The following is a 21,543-nucleotide window of genomic DNA, read 5'->3' as shown; positions in this document are numbered from 1 at the left end:
CTGACTACCGGGGCTTGATTCAGGGTCTTCCGTACTGATAAAGGGAGGATACAAAACTCTCTTTTTAAAAGCTTCGGCATATAAAAGCAGGTGCCTGTGGTTGCTATATGATCTCATAGATAGGGAGTGGTCCAAATAGACCTCCAAGTTTTTTGCCTTCGCTGTAGGAGAGGGCACTGGGGCCAATTCTGATGGCCACCAGTCAGGGGACCACAGAGTTTGTGCTTTGCCGAACAGTAGTATTTCCGTGTTATCTGCGTTAAGCTGGAGAAAGTTCTTCGGCATCCAATCGGAAATTGCTTGCATAACTTCAGCAAAAAGATTTTTTGTCGCGCTCGATCTGTTATCAAACGAAAGAAGGAGTTGGGTATCGTCCGCATACGAAAAGGGAACACATCCATGATCTCTAATAATTTTATCAAGGGAGGCCACGTATACATTAAATAGTGTGGGTCTGAGACACGAGCCCTGCGGCACCCCCTCCATGAGAAATTTAGCACAAGAACGAATGGGCCACAAATGAACGGTCTGTGTGCGTCGCTCTAGAAAACTTGAAAGCCATTGAAGGGCAGGCCCTTCAAGACCAATGTCAGTGAGTCTTTGAAGTCGCTTATGGTGGGCTGCAGTATTGAAGGCTGCGGACAGGTCCAGAAAAAGACACACAATTGATGGACGGATAGCAGAACAAATCAAAACATTCTCTCCCAGTCAAGAGATCTGGGTTGAATCCATCATTCCTTTGCTCACCATGCCACCCCAGTTTAGACGTGGCCATATGCAAATCAGTCTTGGCCCTGTGCCTCATGGGAACTGTCCAGCTCGAACTGCCAAGCCAGGTCCTCCCTGGACCGGAAACAAGTATCCTAGGACCGGTTTCGGGGTTTCACCCCTTTTCAGCACTAACGATACGGCCTTGTTATTGTCTAAGGAAGGTTTGATGAAGTCCGTGACACCAATGAGGGTGGATTCGCTGGAATATTCTGGTCTAAAACCAGACTGCGAGGGGTGAAGACAGGCTTGGGATTCTGTATGTTCCATCAGCTTCGAGGTAATATATCCTTCAAGAGGTTTGCTCAAGAGCGGAAGAAGTGAAATGGAGCTGAAGGTGCATTGGCTTTTTTACAAATCGGAAGCACTTGAGCTGCTTTCCATACATGGGGTAATTTGTTTCCCCTCACTCAAGATGTAGTCTGGGACTTAAAGAAAACGAGATATCTTACCACATGCTCCTTATGGACACAAGACGTCACATCCGCTGGGGTGCCCCGATGCAGAATCTCCAAGGTCACACGGATGACAACGTAGGAAGGGATCCTTCTCGGAAAAAATGAAACGGGACACAAAAGGCAGCAAAACACCTGTCACCCCGAGACCATCACAAGATCAAAGCCGCCAACTCAGTCTGTCATATTTTTGGTAAATACAGACCCAAGAGAGCAAAACTATTTTTACATTTCCATTAATAGTAGTGCTTTCATTTTAACAAACCTTTCTAAATGCCATAGTTTTTCACTATTTTCATTTCTAGATCATTTTAGTTCCAGATAGTTTTCCCTGGAATAGTCTGAAGGGTGGTTGGATTCTGTTGAAGTCCATGTGGAGTTTTATTTGATAGAATAAGATCACAGGCATACACTAAGAAGCATTTGAAAAGCCCATAGGTCTGGCCTTGAGAAAAATTATTTAATTAATTTCTTTTGGCAAAGATATACAATAGGCAGATAAAGTGTAAAGTGTAAAAGTAAATAGCAAAAATGCTACCGTAAAATGCACGTTTTCAGAAGAAAAAAAAAGTTATCATCTCAGTAATAAAAAAATAAAAAAATGAAATGTAAACATAGCTAGTCCCACATGCCCTGGCACTGAAATGAGCTACTTTTTGAGACGGATTTTGACATGAGCGAGCATAAGTGAAATGTCGTCACTCAGTGAAGAAAGCCAATGGCCAATTGTATGCTGTGATGAGCGGAAGCAAAATGTTAATGACACTTGAACAGAGCAATGAATGAAGATGGCTCACCGAATGCGCCTGTGTGTATATTTATGCATCTATCATTATTGTGTGGTTTTTCTTAAAGATGAGTTTCATGAACAGCTAAACCTGTCTCCAGACCACTCCTAAAAGTGTCCATTTGTTTCTCCTTTCTCAGTTACAAAGCTCCTCTGCTTTGAGTGACAGGCGGGCACATCCTCTGAAGAGATGGTGAACAAAAATGGACCAATTAAAGGCCTTCGATATGTCCATTATCATTTAGTTGAACCACTCTTACCCGTGCATCTGTTTGAATTACATTCAATAGAGATTTGATTCCATCTGGGATATTACCCGGTGGTTAAATGTGCCTCCACATTGTCCAGCCACCCACATTCTTGAATACTATTGTGTAATCTCTGAATGTCAGCTGATCGGCTGACTTAAAAAAGATATATACCTGAGAGTGAAAGTGAAAAGAATTGTGCCATTTGCAATCCTGGACTGATGGCTGATCACGCATTTTACAAGAGTTTGCCCATTTCTAGAGATGCAGGTATAAATCCTTACAGAATATTTTATCAGATTCATCCAGGAGAGGTTCATCTTTAGCTGCACCGGAGATTTTTAGATTTTTGTATGCAAAAAAAGTAATAAAATACTTTCACACCACAAATCTGGTGCTGTACCTCTTATCAAACTGGATGTAAACACCTGATTGTGGATCTTAGAACACAAATTAACTTCTAGCTTTATTATTGAGATAAAAAGCCATAATATAATTGTACTCAGGACCAGGGCCGGACTGGCCATAGCGGGCACCGGGCAATCCCTGTGTTTGTTACCGGGCCGTTTTTGCAGCATAGCCGAAAAACGGCCCTGGCAAAGAGCTCGGTCGCACCTCCAACCCCCCGGGGGGGCCGGCTGAGCACTTTGTCAGTCCGGCCCTGCTCAGGACCACTTAGCACTTACTAAATTTCCTGTGTCATCTATATTCAGACTTTGCATCAAGTGGTCCATAATGTTTTCTTTCTGTTTCGAAGTATAAAAGAAAGATTTAGAAAGATGAGAACGGCACAATTTCTTGATCTATGCAGCCCATGCAGTTTCAGGGGTGATAGTTTTTACACTTACAATTTCAAAAGCCCTCACAACTAAGTGCTAAAAAAAATAATATTCCAGCACTTAAGAGATGGGCCTTATTTATGAAGGCCTGCGCCAAATTTACGCCGCTGTTGCGTCACTTTTTGAGACTCTGCGGCAGTGTAAATAATGCACCATGTTGTGCCATATTTACAAAGTGACACATCTAGGCAGATGCGTCACTTTATAAACCCCTGCGCTACATTATACCTGCGTCAGGTATAATGTATGCAGGAGGGCGTTCCCCCGCAAGAAAGGGTCGTAGCAGTGGTGCAGTGAAATCTATAAGATCTCACTGCGCCACTTCTAGGACGCCAATGCGTCAAAACCTTACGCCTGCCTCATGGCAGGCGTAAGGGTGATGCAGGCCCTTTCACATGCGGCTTGCCCCATGTTGAAGGACACATTGCTGACGTTGCGTCTGTTTTCAGACACACCCCAGCAATGCGCTACTTTTGCACCTAATACATCAGGAATACTGACGTATCTGCCATTCCTTGCGACATGATGCGTCATACAGTAAATATGATGCAGACATCACGTCACAAGGAGGGCGCACTGAGAAGTGTTGCATCGCTGCTTTCACATAGCGATGTGACACTTATTATAAATGCGGCCCAGTAATTGTGCACAGTAATCAATCCTCTGTAACTCCTTGAAAAGTATCTCATCATAGCATTATCTCTTCTACCATTTCGACTTAGACACTGTTTTCGTTTTAAATTGTTCATCAATTTTTTTGTAAAATATGTTTATTGATTAACCTTGTACAATACTTCAGGAGCACTTCAATCAGGAGCTTCCGCTCACACACCAGTACCCTAATACACAATACTCCTTGTACAATCAAGACTTTTCGTGATCCATGGTTTACAGTCAACGTTGTCCTTACACATTGTAACATCCTGTGATACACCACCCACTAACTGTACCATCTTCTTTTCATAGCTAGATGCAACGTAACAATGCGAATAACAGTGAGTGCACTCGGAAGTTCCATATCTCAATAAGATAAAAGTACATAAAATCCTAAAACCTACCCCGTGTTACCTCCCCTCCTCCCTCCTACCCTCCATTCCCACAACTCCCCTGGCATGACTTGTTGAGTGGATACAGAATAAGGTCTTCGGTTTTGCTCATACTTTCATCTTAAATTGTTCATCATTATGCACTAACTACATATAATTTTTCAACTTTAACTAGGAACACAGAAGCCACAACCAGAAGTTAGCGAGACACTTTTCATTCGAGGAGAGCTGAACACTTATAAAGAACTGACCTGTTGTCTTGAGGAAATATGAATTTTGTGATCAGTTATGTCCCCTATCGTAGACCCCAACGGCTCCATGTGCATGTTACAAGTACATGTATGTTCCCTCCAGTTCCAGTTATGAAGACGCAAACACATGTGCGTCCACCGTCAACATGTCCTCTTTCAGATCCGCCATGACTGGGTCAGATATTCCATTCCTAAGTATGAAAGGCCACCGACTTTATGTGGTTCACTTTCCACATTTTACAGTTCAGGCGAGTAGGCCCTGAATTCTGCCATCAAGCCTTTTCCTGCCTTCTACCTCTGAAAGCTCCAGTCCGAGCCCGCATCTGTATCCATGAACTTTGTCCTACTCCCTGCGCGGCTAACAATGCCTGATCCGGCCCGTTGCCTGCCAAAAAACTGTATTTCACCTTCAAGATTATCTGCTCCGCTCCTCATCCGATGCATTCCTGTCTAGTAGTTTAGGTAAACATTCTTCCAGCTACCGTGCAAAGGGCCAGGCCTCACTGTCCTCATGCAAGTAATTCATAGCCCCTGTTACCATGGAAGATTCCTGCCCCCTCGCATCTCATGTAGACATTTAGACGCTTGTACACACACTAACAGTCAGTATAGAATAGATTCCGTCCGAGAGACCTTTCCTTTTGGATAATACAGTTCTTTAAACATAAGATATTAGATATGATTTGGGATTAGGTTGACATGACCCCTCAGACTTCTGTCTCCACATGTAGAGCTAAATGTCAAGTCTCCTTCACCCTCTAGTTGCACGTCAATCACACGTCATGCGGCTGCGCACGCATCTCTGCCAAGTATTTCTGCTGACATTGCAGGATTCTCTTATGGATCCACCCACTTGTGACATCATGTTTAATGACGTATTTAGTTACGCCTATGTTTACGCCTTTTTTCATTACGTATGTGTATCATTATCTGTATTATCAGCTGTTACGCCTCTTGCATCTGTCTTAATGTAATACTTTTCATATAAATATCATTACTTGTCAATAATGTATTGCCTTCCCTTCCTGAACCTTCGTGGTGATGGAATTTGAAGCCTACAGTTCGAACTGTAATTCCTTTATAGAGGAATAAAGCCTTTTAGAACCTCTAATACCACGGATTCTGCCTCTTATATTTACTGAGTTATTCTTACTAGACTTTACCGCATAAAAAATAGTACCGGTAATGAAATATTTACCACAGTCTAAACCCTTCACTCCCATTAACACTTCAAGCACCACTATGTCTAATACTGTTTCTAATCTAAGGCTATATCTACCTATCAAAGGTCCAGTTATCTTGGTAGTCCATCTTTGTGTTAATATGCCGATCTAAAGCCGCTTCTTTGAGGGACTATTTGCCCAGTTCATCTAATCCAAAAGAAAGACACAGTGATTTCTAGGTATATCATGTTTAATTTTTATTCTCACAAAATATTTGAATAAACTCATAGTTTGAAATCGCATGCCCCAGCAAATTTATGAAAGCATATGCCTGGATATCTCCCTTTACTTTTCCATTTAAAAAGCAGCTTATTAAATGTGATAGGATTTCCCATAACACACCACTTCTTCTGATGGCTTTGTTACTGCTTAGCACTATTCTTGGACTGAACCCATAAGAGTGCACCTACCACAGGAGACATGCCTGTTTCTATATCCTCTATTAATATCAAGTCAGCATCGCTGAGCAGTGTGGCCGCGCTCTCAATGACATCAGGCGCTTCTGACAACTTCTCGTCATGTTCGCAGCCTGCAGTATAGAGATATTAAACAATGAGAGGTCTGTGGTTCAAGGTTAGACCCACACATCCTAATTCCAAGTATATTTCCATGTATGTTCAGGTTCTGTTGTTAGTAATAGAATTGAGAGTGCAGCAGGACCAGTGCCCCGCCCATTGGATGCTCTTCTGGTGGCTCCTCGTTGTTGGGCGCGAGAACACATAAAATGTGTCATTTCAAGGTCCTGATTTAATGATGCTTTCTGGAACCATAACCCAGATGACCTATCTTTATTTCCACCTATTATCTATCTGCTTAGGGGTGGTTGTACTCCCTCAACATCCAAGGTGTAAGATTCATCTCAGAGTTTGCATTCCTGCTGATAGTCCATGATTGTTGAGTTCGCTCGCATTGCCCCCGATAACCGCATCATCAGCCGCTCATCCATCCTAATTTTAATTGATCATTTTACATTATTACTGTACTACTTGCACGTGAGGGACATACAATTAGCTGACTTACTGAGTTAGCCATATTTTTTTTAAGTCACCGGCTCCCCTTTAGGCTTTGTCATATTATGAACAATTGTTGTTTCGGGATTCACTATCATTCTGTTTCAACTCAGAATTCCTGAATCCATGAACCCTGACCATTGAGTACTGGGTAATCCATGTACCATGTTTCTCTTATTAAGGGGCATATCAACAACAACCGGCGATAATTATCACTAAGCGCACTTAGCGCTAGGATAATTATCGCCGGCTAGCGTTGATTTTTATCGCTGAGATAGCGTGCTATTAGCAACGCTTATCTCAATAGCGATAAAAATCCTCACGCTAAGTGGCTAACAAGAGATTATCGCGGGAAACCCAGCGATAATCACACGTTAGCTTGTTGATAGGGACAGACAAACTTAGCCATGATATCCTCCTTCCATAGGATATCATGGCTAAGTCAGAAAAATACCAGACGTAAAAAAGCAGCGTTAACCGCGGTTAGCGCTGCTTTTTTTGTCTCTAACAGGGTTAGCGATATTCTTGACAATAGGAGAAATGTCGCTTAGCGACATTTCTCCTATTATTTTACTCTGGAACGCCCCCTTTGCATCTCATTAGAGATGCAAGGGGAAGCACAGAGTAAAAGGGTGCTAACATGCGAATTTGCATGTTAGCACCCTGTTGTTGATAGGGTGCTAGTTTTATCTTTGCTTTTTTGGCTTTTAAAGCCAAAAAAGCAGAGATAAAGCCCTTGTTGGTATGCCCCATTAAATCTCTTACATTTTACAGGAATCTCCCCTGGCTCCCCATCCAGAAAAGATGCCATTTCAAGATGCAGATACACGCATACTAGGCCCGCCACGACCAACGACCAGCAAACATCAAACACCTCCTGAGCTTCCACCAATCCACCAGATACCTGCACTCTACCACCCTTGCCCTCACACACACTCCCCACATCCATCAAAGTCCTTGAACAACCTCCCCTTTCACCTCCCAACATTATCCTGTCTCCCTGAATTCATAAAAGAACTCACGACCAGGCTCTTCGGCTGAGCCCAACAAGAATCCGGCAACTGGAAACTCTCACGGGTGATTCGCCGCGCTCTACAAATCCGAGTTGATTGATCTTTCAGCATCTGACAAGCACCCACAGAACCAAAAATCACCATGGCCTTCGGTCTGTCCTTTGACATCACCAATAAAAGGACCGATGCCAAAGGACCAGGGATATCTAGACAGCAAACTTTCAACAACAAGCTGCATCTTTTTTTGTTTTGCCTGTTTTCTTTGCATTATGGGAATTTTACTGCTGCACTCAGAAGAGACAAATGAAAGGGCAAGTATGGGAATCAATAAAAAACACAGGACACTGCTCCGTGTTTAATTGCTGTAGCACTATAGCTCCCAAAATGCAACAGAAATGTCAAGGTGCCTCATAACAGGCAGGGGAATTTATCCAATTACTGGTTAGTCTGTACAATTTGGCACCAGGAGGTTTCACCTATAAGAGCTTAACTAAATCTGGGATTACAAGTAAAGTGCAGATGAAGACCACAGGATGCTCTACCAGTTCCTGGCATGACATGCTTATCCGGCTTCTGTCTGTAGTTTGTTTGCTATGTATGTAAGTGAAGAGTTTATTTCTGCTGTGCATAATGTCCTTGCAGTGTCTATGTGAAGCTTGCACTGCTGCTCGCTGTGCTGGGTCATCTTTCTGCAGAGAAACCTCCACAGCCACTCCCTTAAGCAGATCTTAAGCTTCCTGTACTGTGCCTGTTCTGTTTGAGAGTAAAGCTTTCATTCCTGCTCTAGATGCTGCACCCGGAGGGGTGTGTGTGTGTGTGTGTGTGTGTGTGTGTGTGCAGGTGTGTGTGTCTGTGTATGTGAAAATTGCACCACTGCTTCTTATGCTTAGATAGCTGTCCCCTGAACTGTACTGGTTGTTTCTGAGTAAAGCTTTAATTCCTGCCCTCCGTATTACACCTTGTGTGTGCACATGTGTGAGTGCACATGTGTGTGTGTGGGTGCATCTGTGTGTGGGTGAAGCTTACACTGTTGCTGCTTGTACTGGACCAACAGTGTGTTTGAGAAAGTTGCACAGCTGCTTCCTATACTTAGCTAGCTATCTCGTGAACTGTCTCTGTTATGTGTGTGAATAAAGCTTCCATTTCTACTGTACATATTGCACTTGGTTTGTATATGGGTGTGCGTGTGCCTGTGTGTGTGTCCGCGTCTGTGTAAATTGTACAGCTGCTTCCTATGCTTAGTTAGCTGCCCCTGAACTGCACCTGTTGTGTGTGAGTAAAACTTTTATTCCTGTGTCCACATTGCACATGGTGTGTGTGTGTGCACGTGTGCGTGCATGCTTGTGTGTGATGCACAGCTGCTTCCTATGCTTAGTTAGCTGCCCCTGAACTGTACCTGTTATGTGTGTGAGTAAAGCATTTATTCCTGCTGTCCACATTGCACCTGGTGTGTGTGTGTGTGCACACGTGTGTGTGTGTATGTGTGCATGGATGTGTGTGATGCACAGCTGCTTCCTATGCTTAGTTAGCTGCCCCTGAACTGCACCTGTTATGTGTGTGAGTAAAGCTTTTATTCCTGCTGTCCACATTGCACCTGGTGCGTGTGTGCACACGTGTGCGTGTGTATGTGTGCATGCATGTGTGTGATGCACAGCTGCTTCCGATGCTTAGTTAGCTACCCCTGAACTGTACCTGTTATGTGTGTGAGTAAAGCTTCCATTCATGCCCTCCACATTGCACTCGGGGCCGTATTACAATAAGTGCCCCGGGACCGCGACGGGCATCTGCGCCTGCTTTGCAAGCCCCCGGGGCACTTTGGGATTACAGAAGGGGGCACAGAAGCTTGTGTGTCCCCTTTAGTAATACCGATAGTGCTGGCGCAATTAGAGCGCCAGCACTACCTTCATAGGGTGTGCCGTATGCAAATGAGGGAATTCCTTTGCCTCTACCCCTGCGCCATATTACAGACGCGGGCGTAGATGCAAAGAAGCTCTCGGGGGCCCGCTCACCATGTTCCACCTTCTAGGTGGTGCACTGTGAGTGCGCGTCCTGGGAGCAGCCCCCTGGAGAGCAAAAGGGGGTTCTATGGACCGCCAGACATTCCCTGCAAGGAGAGCTCTAATCCCCTTTAAAAACTGAAAACATGCAGTGGCTGCCAACAGCCGCTCCGTGTTTTCACCTGAATGCGCCGCCCCCAGGGCAGCATGAGTTCACAGCTGCCCTGGGGGAAGCGCATATATTGCAATAGGGTGCATTGTCATGGTTTGCACCAGGTGCACCAATGCCTAACACAGCCCCTGCTGTGTGTGTGTGTGTTAAGCACGTACTACTGCTCCCCGCACTCGATTGGCTGTGTTCATAGGAGCTCTCACAGCTGCTACCTGTACATTTTCAGCTCTGTGCCAGAGGGCCCTGCACTGCTGACGCCTGTGCTATGCGTGTTGTGTGTTTGTGTGCACTTTTTAGGTCTCGCCTGACCCAGCGCATGCGCTGGTCTGGCGAGACTTTTTGAGAGGGCTCCAAAAAGTGCTACCAGGCCAGCATAGAGCTACAGTGCATGTGCGCGGGTGCGCGCGCTGCGATTTTCCGCGATTACTTTCACTTTCGCGGCCGCTTTGATGTTTGATCGTGATCACTTTCGCGGCCGCACGGCCGCTTGGCATAGCCAATAGGTCTCACTTTTGAGACCTTATAAGTATTTAGTTATGCAACTGTTGCATGGCTAAACACTTATAAGGTCCCTAAGGCGAGACCTATTTGCTATGCCAATGCTTGTTCTATTTGACGCTTGCAATGATGCTGCCTTACTTTATTTATTTATTTATACATTCAGCGGTTCCATACTGCGCCCATTCACTGTGAAGCACTTACGTGCGCGCTTTGTGATCAACAGTAACAGTTACATCAAAAGACGCAGCACAAGGGACAGGGCCAGGTATCTGAACCAAGGTGACAGGTGTGGACAGGTGTGGAGCAGTCACCGTTCAGTCCAAGGTGTGACCGTCCAATTAGCATCAGATCAAAGAACAGGAGAGGCTCTGGAGGGCACAGGGGCCAAAGGATCTTTTCTGAATGCGGGAGTATTCATTTTCCACCAAGAATTCAGCTAAAGCTCCTCACTGAAGAGCGAGTCCAGGGGTTTAACTATAGTAAAAGATGTAAACTCATCAACTCTTGAGTCCAAGGTGAGACAGTGCTAGTATCACTACATCAGAGGGCAGTAGCTGCGGGTAGCGGCAGACCTCGAGTGCACCTCACCATTGTCCATCACTATGGGGAGTAAAACAGGAGCCCCCACTCCATGTCCTTTCATACACTGATGTCCTTTGTGAGTCAGAAGACAGCTATCAGTTTGTACTACTGCCTTATAACCCCCTGCCGAGGTCTATAGCGGGTGTGAAAGGCACTGCGGCGAGGGCCTAAAACGAGGAAGAGGGCCTTTAACAACCAGTATAGCCTAAGGCAGACAGGCTATAAGGCTATTAGAACATTCCACACACTGTGGGTAGAATGTTCTAAATGAAAATGGGAGAAGCATTAAGACAAGCACTGGAATGTTGGAGCTCCGGGCATAAACAAGCCATTACGAGAATATGTCCTTGAGCACCTGTTCTATGCATACCACGTGTATTCATGTTTTTATCTTTATTTCAGGTCGGCTTTTCAGATTCACTGTAAAAAGTTACCCCACAATTAGGTTTATTTGTGATTGGATCATCCATAACACTAGCCGAGATCCCAACCACTCTGTAGACGAGAATATTTTCGGTCCTGATGAATCGCCATCTGATCATTTCTGACAAACACGGTAAGAAACATGTTGAACTTATGACTTTTTCGAGCTTCCAGAGATCATTGCCTCTACTGCTATCCACCACTCTTTTTAATCAGACATGTCGACTCACCTGATAAAACTTGTTTTAAAGAACTACTCAGTCTATTTTAACAATACCATTCTTACGCACAAACACTTCACTTCACAAATCTACACTTGATAGCCCTACATCTCCACTTCACAAATAGTTTTGGAACAAAAGATCTCCAATAAAGAGCCCCTTTCTGGGTGTCCGTGGGGCACTGCAGCACCGGCCCAACGAGGTGCATGTCTTATGATGATGCATGACACCGATGTGTGAGGGCCCTAGTTCCTAAAGGAACAGACTCTCTGTCCATTTCCTTGGCCACTGACTGACCCTATATTCTCCCCCTCTTTGTTTCCTTCCTCTTTATCTAAGGAACTGCATAACTGTGTTGATATACTAAATACGTGTTCAGCTTGCAATGCGCTTTGCACCAATGGTGCCCCTGCATACGTGACCAGCTGCCATTGTAGACTGGTGTGCGTTTTGCACTGCTGGTATTCTAAATATGTGTCCAGCCTGGCCGTGCGGACTGGTGTGCGGTTTGCACCAATGGTGTGTCTAAACATGTGTCCAGCTTGCCATTGCGAGCCGGTGGACGCACTGGCACAGATGTTGTCTCTGAATACGTTTCCAGCCTGCCATTGCACACTGGTACTTTGGGCTGCAACAGAAGATTGCAGTGGCGCAGCCTATTCCTGTTTCCTATCATTGGCCTCTGAAGCCAGATCAAGGCCCCACTAAAGATTAGAATCTACATTCCACGGCCTCACAGCTGACAGGGCTAAAATTTAGGGAAGACATCTGTGGTTCAAAGGGAGATCCTTTGAACCACCTCAAACTTCAAAGACACACTGTAGTATAACTACCGGTGCCACACTTCAGCAAAGGGTGAGATACACATGTGGGGACGTGGGAGCGGAGAACCTGGAACTACGTGGTGCACACTGCCAAAGGAATCGGTTATGCACAAGGAGGATTAATGCAGTTGAAGGGGACCGTGTGTCCTTCCTGACTAGTGGCTGGCCTGGGCCAACTCCCTGCTGCTGTGTAGCCCCCTGAAGTGTGCTCTCCAAGGGCTTGTTGAGCTGGCTCCCTGTTCTTCGGAGGTCTCAGACACATCAAAGATATCCTACGAGGGACCCACACTTTCTACCTGTGACATCTGAATGTGGTGCTGCAGAACCGGACTTTCCAGAGGTGCGACGGCGCAGGGCACGCCTGAAATCTTCGAGTTCACCTGCCTTAGTTCACAGAGACACTGGACACTCTGCTGCTTCGTGAAAACCGAGTTTATTCAGCTGCAGCCGTGAACAGTTATCCTAGAAGTACAATCATGTAAGTTCTCAGGAGACTGCTCATTTTACTAAGGCGAGACGTCTCCTTTTATACCCAATATTCACATTATAAATGTACACCCACTGCACAAAATTCTAGCCAATAAGGTACATTTTCAAACAAAGTGTCACATAACAAAAACTCAATTTACATTATCCCAACCCAAAAGTTAATTATTAGGAGTGTCCCAAATACAATCTCCACAAGCCGGACAAACCTATAATTGAAAGCATAACCCATGTAATGAAGAAACATAAAAAAAGAAACGGTAACAGATGCTGAACAAGATAAGGCATCTGCAAGGAAACTAAAAGTTAACGATGTCCTGAACATTGATTGGCAATCTCAGACAAAGATCGATCAGGGAAATTGGCTTTGCGGGGTCAAGTGCCCACATCGCTGGCTGGAATCCAACTGGTAGCGCGGCATGGGCGTTGAACTAAGAATAGTGTCTGGAGTCCGGACTGCCTCATGTGGAACGCCGAAGTCTTGACAGCATCGAAGACGGGTGGCCCCGCATCATGGGGACCTTGGCACACATAAACGTCTTGTTGCTGGTGAGCAGATTCACTGCTTGTGGGACTCAGTGTGGCCAACTGCGTCAATTGCGCCACATCTCTCTCATGCGACACGCCCACTGCATGCTCATCACGTGTGGTGTCCGATTCTCAGGTTTCTACCTTCGAAGGTGGGGGAGTAACAATAGTAGTACCTCATTCTACCTCATGAGGTATTCCTGAACTTTCGCCTATGTGTGTGGCCGGAACGGTTTGGTGTGACCAATATCACTGTGCAGCAGATGCTGTGCCTCATTTCCAAAGAGATACTTATTTTGCAACTCTTCATTGTGTTTTACTGGAATGATATGATTCGGCCCGTATCATGGTACACCAGCGATTGTACCCGGATTGCCTGGGTGCAACTCTGATCCACATGTACCTGACGGGGTGGCTTCTCCTTCCAAGAGGTCCCCCTCCCCTGCTTCATTCCTCATTCCTCAATTATTCCCTTTCTGTCCCTTAACGCGACAGGCCAAATACCCTCTCCTTACCCAGCATTCAGAAACGACATTATGGTGCCAGGTAGTATTGGCCGACTAGTGCCTGAGTGGTGAGAGTGATTGACTGTGCTGAAGGAATTCTTCAGAGAATGATCGGAGGCGGGTCAAGAGACTGTGTGACCCCTCCTATGCTTTGCAGAGCTGGGTTCGTGCTGGAAGGCCCTTGTGGACCCCTTTGGTATTGCCGACTATTGCCCTCAGCCCGTTTCTACTCCGCATCCTGTGGGTGAACTTTTCAAGTGGCTGCCAAATCCCAGTTGCCGACTGCATTCTAATTGTCCTTGCTGACTATCCCCACCTGCTTCCCTGTGACCCTGACTACAAGTGACTTTGGCCGAATGCAGTCTAGTGCCTGGAGGGAGAATGGAGTGTCTCCAATCAGGGGGGATGTGGGATAGTTGGAGTGAGTTGGAGAGTGGAGAGAGTCTTGGGTCCACGGGGTATGCAGCGTGTTACCAACTGACCTACTGGGTACCAGTGGCACCGCATTAGGGTGCTGGGTGTGTATGTTTGCGAGCGTGTGTCGTACGGACCTGCCTGATATCCGTCGCACCGTGTAGCGGTGTGGACTGAGTGTATGTGTGGGAGTGACAGTAGGTGAACCGCCTGTGATTCACAACACTGGCCGGCGGTTTGCCGTATATGTGATTTCTTGATAGAAATGTATTATGTTTGACATTGGTTCTAACTGCGCAGCCCGTGGTGTTGCTGAAAAGTGTTTTAATTCATTGTATGTGCAGATTTCTGATATCGTTGTGACCTGGGGTGCACCTTCTAACTTTGTGGTGTTGACTTACAATAATTGCTGGGTGGGCTTGGGGTGGACAATATGTGGTGCCACATTAGGGTGCTGGGGGGTGTAGGATCGAATCTTTCCCTAGTGTGCAGATTGCTGATGTTATTAGAAAACGGCTGGGCCTAGTACTGCTAGAAAGAATTCCCAATGTGATTTATGCTTAGAAGTACACGGTGTTCTTGTTATGTTGATTATTACATGTGCATTGAATATAAACGTTATTTACAAATATTACGTGTGGAGCCTCCTTTGTGACGCTCCAGGTATTTAGCGTGAGTGAGTGCTGTGCTAATGCTTTACACATTGCCTCTGTGGTAAGCCTGACTGCTCAGTGCCAAGCTACCCAAGGGTGAGCGCAGGTTATACAGTGTGTATAATCCCCTGTCCCTGACGGGAGTGGTAGGTTCTGCCTTGCTGGGAGATTGCTTCAGCTAACCAGAAAGTTCCAGTTCCAACACATGGCATTTGCAGAGGAAATAAGAGTGGAAATCTTAGCCTATTTTTCAAACAAGGAGCACTCAATCATATCACCCGGGCTCTTGCGGGAAGCATTTAAAGCTTACATACAAGGGATATGCTTAGCCAAACAGCACAGAGCGTGTAAAGTAATCCGTAAAAGGCTGAATGGTTTAGAGAAGTGTGGCTCAATGATTAGAGCGGCAGACCCTGATGCAGAGGTCTAGCCCGGGACCAGGGTTCAATTCCCTGCCTCTGCGGGTCTTGGGCTCAAAAATTCCACGGACCTGATAATTCTCGCCTCGGTGCCTATTCCAATCATGGAGTCCCACTCTGCAACTCTCGGCAATAGCTTGCTTAATCTCCACAACGGCCCCCACAACGCTAAGGATGCCTGGTCTCCACCTTGGGGGTGCCCAGGAGTGGACGCCTCACAGGGAAAGCTAGGATGGGTTCCACAGCGGTATTCGTACAAGCGCCTTGAGACCCTTGCGGGTGAGTAGTGTGCTATACAAGTATCAATTTACATTTATAATTTACATTTACAGAATCAATTACGCACCGTAGAACACCATTACAGCACTAACCCCTCCACAGATATACTGTTAGGCATCCGCACCAAGATGGATGAGCTCCATGAAGAAGCAGATAGGGAGGTCAAGCACATGCATAGATTCACCACTTCAGGGCATATGGAGAGGCTGATTGCTCTGGCCTAACTCTGGCCCGACTGGTGGGACAGAATAGTGGTTCCCCTGTGGTGACACAAATGCAGCCTGAGGATGGCACGATGCTGCAGGAATCAGAACCTATTTTACATGAATCTGTAGAGCACTACACCAATCTATATGCGACACGGAATCCTTTTTGGCTAAGGTGGCATCGGTGATGAACCCTTTGGTTAATCCTCTCCTTAATGCCTCTTTGAGGTAGGGTCCCTTGCGCCTGGAAGAGGGCGATGGTGATCCCCCTCCTGAAGAAGCCGGGATTAGACACCGAGGTGCTGGCCAATTATAGGCCAATCTCCCTTCTCCCGGCCTTAGCTAAGATCACGGAGAAGCATGTCCATGGCATCTTGTCTGGTTTCTTAGAAACCAACCATCTCCTGCACCCATCACAATCCGGGTTCCGTCCCAATTTGAGCACTGAGACGGCACTGCTGGAGGTCCCGGAGGTTATCCGGGAGACGCTGGATGTAGGCGGCAAGGCCATGCTTGTCATGCTCGACCTGTCGGCGGCCTTTGACACCGTCCCCCATGAGGCGCTTCTCGCCAGGCTTTATGACATCGGTCTTAGGGGGACGGTGTTCAAATGGTTTACATCTTTTCTTGAGGGCCGCCGCCAAACAGTCTGGGCTCCCCAAAGCACTGCAGAGATGCCGCCATTGGGAGTCGGAGTTCCACAGGGATCTGTGTTGAGCCCGACTCTTTTTAATATCTTTATGGCCCCTCTGGCGGCATTGGTGAAGGATTTTGGGGCCCAGATTGTTTCCTACGCAGATGACACTCAACTGCTCTTCACATGCGGGAAAGATCAGGCATTTGATGGAGAGGGTATTCGGGGCTGTCTGGGGATGGTCTTTGATTGGTTCCAGCGGAACAGCCTTAAGGCCAACTCCAGCAAGTCGGAGGTCCTGTTCTTCGGGTGCACCGCTGACCCTGAATGGCAGGTCTGGTGGCCTATGGATATGTGTCCCCCGGCTCAGTCTTCTTTGGTCACCAAAAACCTGGGAGTTAAGCTGGACAACAAGCTTACTTTAAGATCACATATCCTTGGTTTGGTCGGCACCTGTTTTGGTATTTTGAAGATGCTCCGCAAGTTTCTATCATTGCTCTCTGAGGAGCATGGGCGGATTACTGTTCAAGCTCTTATAGGCTCTAGACTGGATTACGCCAACGCCCTCTTTCCGGGGCTCCCGGACTATTTGGTCCAGCGCCTGCAGGTGGCGCAGAACGCTGCAGCCCGTGCTATTTTTGGACTCCATAGGCGAGCGGGAGCTTCTGGGCTGTTGCAGGCGCTGCATTGGCTGCCTATCCGGAAACTGATTATGTTTAAAACCTTGACCCTGATGCATAAAGCTCTGTACGGCACAGGGGCAAAGTACTTGCAGCGGAGGTTGACTTTTTATCGCCCTGCCCGCTCTTTACGATCAGAAGCTCTATACCTGGCCTTGGTGCCACGGGTAAAGAAAGCTCGCACTGGGGGGCGCTCTTTTAGTTTGAAAGCCCCCCTGCTCTGGAACTTGCTGCCTCTGGGCTTACGCAGCACGTCTAGTTTGTTGTTGTTCAGGAAGAGCCTGAAGACCTGGCTTTTTAATTTGTAGGTTGTTTTTCTTCTTTTCCTCGTTTTTTTTTCCTTGTTGTTTGTGTTGTTATGTTGTTCTTGTTGTGCTGCAAGTGAAAAGCGCCGGGACACTCTGCCGGAGTAGCCGTGCGCTATAGAAATGTCGTATAACATAACATAACATAACATAACCCCATCTGCAGACTACACAACTCACTTTGACAAAGTTGCGCTGGCTTGCCTTAAGGGGCCCGACACCTTTTTTTGGAGGCGTCCATTACCCTAGATAAAATCACTGAGGTCATCTGTGGCCTTCTCACGGGTAAGTGTCTGTGCGGCGATGGCTTTATAGCTGAATTTTAGAAAGTCTATGCCAATATCCTGGCACCTAGACTCCAGCTTTTATTAGCTGAGGCATAGGAGAGAGGTACTCTCCCCACCTTTCAGGAGGCCATCCTAATGACACTTTTTCAGCTTGGTAAGCAACCACAGTATCCTGACTCCTTCAGGCAACTCTCACTTACAAACCCTGACATAAAGATTTGTGCCAAAATCCCCGCTAACAGAATCTTACCCTTGCTGCTCAATGTGGTACTCTCAGACCAATTGGGTTTTATACCAAGTCTACTTCCCAAAACCTCCAAATGTTATTGGCACTTTTGCACCAAATGGATCCACAGCAGGATGGAGTGGCAGTCCTGTTAGATGCCACAAAAGGCATTTGACTCCGTTGAGTGGGCCTACTTATTCGCCGTGCTGGGTCACATGGGTTCCCATTGCGCTTTATTCGATGAATTAAACTGCTCTACTGCACCTCAAGAGCCACATTACGTGTAAATGGCATGACATATGATGTGTTCGAGATCCAACGAGGCAACCAACAAGGGTGCCCCTTGTGCCCCCTGCTGTTTGCCATGGCAGCAGAGCCATTGGCCTCCACTATTCGGCAATTGCATGGGCACAGATGGGTTGCCTTTTCACCACACAACGTAATTGTATCCCTTTACACTGATGACATTACACTATCTCCCTGCAACCCCCGCTGAAACCTCACCCCGTTATTCAAGAATTTACGCTGTTCCGAATACTTTCGGGAATAGTGATCATTTGGAATAAGTCAACTATTGTACCCTTTACACCGACAGCGAAGGAACAGTCACTTGTCTATTCCAGTCCATGGTGCCGAACATCTCTCAATTATCTTGCCATTTGGGTGAGCAGAGACAAGGAGACCATAATAACTGAAAACTATGGCACGACCACAGCCAAAATTGAAGTCCAAGTAACAAAGTGGATTAGACTCCCCTTATTCCCGCACGGTAGAATTGCCCTCATAAAAGTGATTCCCCTATCAAAGCTCCTATATTTACTCAACAACATCCCAATCTCATCGAACAGGCATTTCATCAACACTCTCAAGTCCCTCATAATTAACCTCGCATAGGCCGGTAAACAGTCCTGTGTCAATTAGGAAACTCTCACTTTGCCGTATGAGCAGGGGGGGCTGGCAGCGCCAGACTTTGTATTACATTGCCACTGTGTGCAAACCCAATATGCCAGTTATTGGCTGCTCCCTCACCATCTCCATCTCCACCTCCATATGGCACATCTCACCATCGAGCACGACGAAGCCTTCCCAGTCTCGCTACACTCATAGGGCAGGTGCAGAAATGCAAGTGCGCTGAAATCCACACACTGGCAAACCCGCAGATAACTGCGAAAGCGGTATGCGTGCGCAACACTATATTCACCTCATCAAGCCCTCACTCACTTCCCTTTATCATCAAGCACCCACGGCTCGAAAACATGGACCAGGCTGTCTACGTGGAGGGTGAAATCCATGGGTGACCTGTTCCAGAATTGGTGAATTCATGAGTGCCTCTGTGGTGACGGAGTGTGTAGAGGCCTCAGTTCTAGACACATTTCTTTACTTACAGATACTGTGCTCTTTTGGGAGCACTATCCCAACTTCCACAAGGCACCCTCCAAATGCCATTGATGGCTCTGCTGTTGCCAGAACATGGTCATTAGATTGTACTGAACAACACAAGCCATGGCCCCACTAGTAACACCTGCTGCTAGGGTAGCAGGGGAGGCAGTTTTAGGAGAAACAGTGACCCATAAGGAATGGACCTTCTGTTGCATGCCCATTATGGCTGGCTCCGGCTTATACACTTTAAATTCCTGCACCAGGTGTACCACAATCCACTTAAATTATATGCATGGGGGTTGAGTCCACATTCCTGATGTGCCCGTTGTGGTGCAGCCAATGTGGACTTCATCCATGGTGCTTGGCTGTGCCCGCCTATAGCTACCTACTGGACCCAGATCTTCCAGGCTCCATCCAAAATGATTGGCCTGACATTGTCACCCACACCCAAACTGGCCCTTATGGGATGCACAATCAATATACCAGGGAAGGTCCGCCGGTAAGTGTCTATTGCACTACTGATGGCAAAGAGGAGGGTTACCTGCCACTTGGGGACGAAACTCTTGCCTGCCGTGAAAACGTGTTTTCATGACCTCACATATTGTCAGGAACAACTGGATACGTATCTCTTGCTCCCCTTCAAGAGCAGACTGAGAGACATATGGGACCCCCTACACGAATACCTTCTTTCACAGGGCCCCCCTGAACCTGTCGAATGTCCTGATCATGGCCAAAGGCAGGGCCAAGACTGAACATTAAAGCTGCACCTCAGGCTGAGAAGGCGACTGGACATGGCACTGTGCCGTGGGGTTGGTCTGTCAGCTCAGATGTGGCTTTGTCAGACTGCAGCTGTTGATTCCTAGCCAGCCTGATTAACTGACTATGGGCCGGATGTACTAACATTAGGAATACCAATCTCCTAGTTGAGATTCTCTCAGAATCGCAATTTGGAAATCGTATTCCTCATGTATGAAACTCATAGACTTTCATTTGCGATTCCTAGTGCGTTGCAAATGGACCTACCTCATGCATAATAATAATGAAGTACATTGCAATTTGTGACTCATTAGGAATCAAAGCCATCAGAAGGATGGTGGCCTGCTGAGGTCAGCAAACCACCATGCCTGTGATTGCTTTTTAATAAAGCAATCTTTTTTTTTAACGCTACGCTTTTCCATTCTAAAAACGCAGGGATGGGCTATATTCACAAGAATGTGGCGCACCCCTGCATTTCCCCTAGTGCTGGCGTGGGGTAAAAAGAAAAAAATAAACTTTTCACTTTTATTTTTTAAAGAGTAGGCAGTGGTCCCAAAGAGGAAGGGCTCCCTGGGGACCCCTTCCCATTTGCGGATGGGTTATCGCCAGATGTATAAAGAAACCATTTTGTAATTCCCTAATTGCGAATTCTTGCGATTCACAATTAGGACATGGAAAAACTGCATGTATGAAAGTGTGTTGAACACTTTCTGCGATTCCTAGGGGGGTCGCAAATGACCTACCTCATTAACATCAATGAGGTAGGTTGCAATTTGCGACCCCCCTAGGAATCGCTAAAATCACTGGGATGGTGGTCTGCTGGGGTCAGCAGACCACCTTGTTCTTGATTGCTTTTCAATAAAGCAATCATTTTTTTTATGCAGCCCATTTTCCTTAAAGGAAAACAGGTGGCGTTAATATGAGAACATTTTTAAGTTTTCTTTTCATTTTTTAAGAGCAGGCAGTGGTCTATGGGACCACCGCCTTCTCTCAAAAACTTTTTCACCACCAATCCCAAAGGGGGAGGGGACCCTTGTGGACCCCTCCAATTTGCAAATGGGTTACCATCAACTTGAAGTTGGTTGTAAAATGCAAATGTTTTGCGACCGTATTCACGGTCACAAAACATTCATTCATACGGTTACGATTCAGTATTTGGAAGGGACGCTCTGAACACGTCCCTTCTAAATACTGAATCGCAAACTCATTTTGCAATTCGGTAACAGGTTACGAATCGCAAAATAGGGTTTGATACATGGGAAAAGCCATTTTTGCGTTCCAAGCGAGACGATTCTGTTGATCTGCCAGTTTACGAATACAAAATTGCTTGATACATGTAGCCCTATATCTTTTACTGAATACATTCTCTACCGTAGTGCAATACATTGTCTTGCGGAATGTTTAATGTTTTGGTAGTTTTTACG

The sequence above is a fragment of the Triturus cristatus genome, chromosome 9 (assembly GCF_964204655.1).
Source record: "Triturus cristatus chromosome 9, aTriCri1.1, whole genome shotgun sequence".
Taxonomy (NCBI): Eukaryota; Metazoa; Chordata; class Amphibia; order Caudata; family Salamandridae; genus Triturus; species Triturus cristatus.
Note: the sequence above shows the minus strand (reverse complement) of the source record.